Source organism: Apium graveolens, chromosome 1 (genome assembly GCF_009905375.1).
Source record: "Apium graveolens cultivar Ventura chromosome 1, ASM990537v1, whole genome shotgun sequence".
Classification (NCBI taxonomy): Eukaryota; Viridiplantae; Streptophyta; class Magnoliopsida; order Apiales; family Apiaceae; genus Apium; species Apium graveolens.
Genome location: NC_133647.1, coordinates 2,702,128 through 2,705,356, shown reverse-complemented (window position 1 = coordinate 2,705,356; position 3,229 = coordinate 2,702,128). Strand labels below are relative to the sequence as shown.

Genomic DNA, 3,229 nt, shown 5'->3' with positions numbered 1-3,229 from the left:
CTGAAAGAGTTATGAGATTCGTTTAATAATTAATTTATATTAATTATTAATTTAATATTATTCTAACTGGAAAAATAAGTTTATTGATATGTGGGCTAGGCTCGACTTGGCTTGTATGTGCTGAGCCGGTCAACTCTAATTTAATTAAACTTATTTAAATACATATATTTATATATTCTGTAACAACTGAGAATTTAATATTTTATTCTGTAACGACTGAGAATCATATATACATATATATATATATATATATAAATTCTGTAATGTCTAAGAATTTAATATATATATATATTCTATAAGTCTGAGAATTAGATATTATATTCTATAACGGCTGAGAATTAAATATATATATTTTATAATGGCTGAGAATTATATATATATATATATTTATTTATTTATTATGTAACGGATGAGATTTAAATATTATATTATGTAATGGCTGAGTTAATACACTATTAAGTCTGTCGGTTACACTTTCATTTCTTGTACTATAAATACCGAAAGAAAACTGAAGGTGTATATACAGAGAAAACACATCTCAAAAACTCTCTATTTTATCTATTCTTCCTCTCTACTTTCTCTGCTCCACTACACCATAGATGGCCTACAGCAACACCCAAAAAATGTTACAACAGGCCAAAAAAATGTTACCATAGCCACCCAAAAGACCTAAGGTAACATAAAATTTAAGTTGCTTTTTTTCGACTTACCTTTGACCCCTATGGTAACATTTCCTTTGCCCTGGTGCAACATGGACTTTTGTGTTACAATAGATATCAAAGGTAACATCAATGTATGTCTATAGTATCACACTATGTATGTTACCTTTGCACTTTGAATTTGCAAAAAAAATGGGGCCCACTTGTGGGACACATATTGGGGCCCACAGGTGGACCCCATTTTTTATAATGATTTGTATTATATTAATTTTATAGGATTTGTTTGTAAATTGAACATATATACCATTAACATATTTTTCATATGTAAAAAGCAATACTACATGAAATTCTACGATTCGAAATCGAATAATCCCAAAATATCATTACATACCACAAAATGTATTACATCCAAACCAACTCAAACATTCAAACCATCACATGTCTAAAACTAAGACAACAACAATTATTTTAACTAAACAAAATAGTTCAAGTTCTTTACTAAACATTAGAAAAAAAGATAAACTTGATAAAATAGCAACACCAGATGACATTCTCCTCGACTTCAGATGCATAGTGTTTGGTCCACTTTTTGTTAAGTGTCCTCTTTTACCAGCATGTCCCTAACCGCACGATACCCTAAAGATAATGCACAAATTAGTTTGACTCCAAGTTACCTCTTCCTTCCTGTGACTCAGTGATGTAAAACTCACTTTACATCTATTCATCAAATCCCAATATATATGAACATATACAAACAGTCAGTGCAGAGAAAAAAATAATATGCATTCCGACAGATAAACTGAAAAATTAGCAGAAATAAAATTAAACTGCAATTTTTAAAATGGACTGTTACTTATTTTGACATCCTAAATCATAACATAACATCACTGTTCAATTGAAGCTGCCCAATTGAAGGAGTGTGAACTGTTGATCCCTCTACAAGTCCCCAGAATTAATCATGCTGTTCTCTTTGGCGATGAATGCCAGCTGCCAGCATTTGTCAGTAGCAAGGTAGAGAAAGTTGTTTCTAAGAATTGCAATAAGATAATTTTTTTTAACTTGAGTCCAGTATTTTAGAAAAATGTATAGATATATTTAATTTATAGAATAAGTCCATTAGTGTAATATCAATGGAAGTAACACATATATATATATATCTCGATTTTAGAGTAAATTACCTAATCCATGTGCTATCTATGTTAGGTTTCTGCTGAAGTTGGCATCGGCCGAAGCTTGTTCCAGAGATTAAGTGCCCTTGGTGTTTCCAGAAACCTCCTTGACATTCAATACCGAATGCATCCCAGTATAAGTAGATTTCCAAATGCAAAATTTTATCAGAATCGAATAATGGATGCAGAAATTGTCAGAAGTAACATTTATGAGAAGCTTTACATACCTGGTCCTATGTTTGGCACCTATTCCTTTTTGAATATTTCTTGTGGTAGGGAGGATAATTCCGACTTGCATAGCTTGAAAAACATGCTAGAAATAGCTGTCCTGCTTAAAATAATTCAGCTGCTGTACAGAGGTATATTAAGGGAGTTATTTATTAGCATATGTAGTTGTTTAAATGTAATTAAATTGAGTCGCACAAAATTTAACCGTACTGGAGGATTATACTTTTTTTGTTTGTAGTAACTAGCTATAGTGAACAGTTTTTCTAAATCCGTATTTTACAACGTACAGCATGCGAAGCAGCCAAAGTAAAGGTTACAATTGGAGTTATCTCACCCTATTCTGCTGAAGTGTCTGAAGTTCAACGAAGACTTGGGTAGAAGTATGATGACCATGAAAATTTTAAGGTGCATGTCAGATCTATCGATGGTTTTCAAGGCGGAGAAGCTGAGGTTGAAACACCACTGGCAAAGGACAAACGAGGACCGCCAGATGGGAACCATGGGCAAAAAGAAGATCAAAGAGATGTGAATAGAGATAGTTAAGGTCGTATATAGTGTTAGCTCTAAGGAAACAGAGAACCTGGTCAAGGGTTTGCCACTGGAACCAGCTGCGTAGTGAAATATCATGGAGCTAGAAAATGTAATGCACGGGGTACCAAATATGTAAAAGTACAAGTTCATATTTGAGTTCGTAACAGGAAGTTTATGCAAATTATAACATAACAAAATACAAGCCTAAGCGAAACAAACCTGTAAAACCGGTGTTTTAGCTTCGATGAAGCCTAAAGATTAAACTGTCTTGCGTACTTCTGATACAACCTACTAAATTTATGCAGAGGTTAACATCCAATTTTCAATAAGTGATGACTAATATAAGACAATGACAAGCTTTACATGGGAAATATGAAAGAAGGCATAGCATGAAGTGAACAAATCTTCATTCCTTCATAATCTCCACCAAACAACTTTAAATCTGACAACATGAATGTATCCCTTATAATTTTCTATAAGGCCTGACTATTGATTGTTTCAAACCACAAACCATAGGCTTCCAAATTAACCACAAACTAACACAAAAACCCAACATTGAGGTGGTCTGTCATTGTGCCAAGAAGGATGACATTGTGCCAAAAAGATCAAACAAATGAGGCATATCATTAACATATGAATATC

The 3,229-nt window shown here is 32.8% G+C and overlaps 1 long non-coding RNA gene across 1 annotated transcript; it reads left to right on the top strand.

The window, feature by feature from the left end:
• Positions 1-1,361: 1,361 nt before the first annotated feature.
• LOC141718935 (uncharacterized) lies at positions 1,362-2,389 on the top strand. Its single transcript, XR_012574010.1, has 3 exons — positions 1,362-1,670; positions 1,863-2,187; positions 2,346-2,389. It is a non-coding gene; the product is annotated as an uncharacterized LOC141718935 (long non-coding RNA).
• The last annotated feature ends 840 nt before the right edge of the window (positions 2,390-3,229 follow it).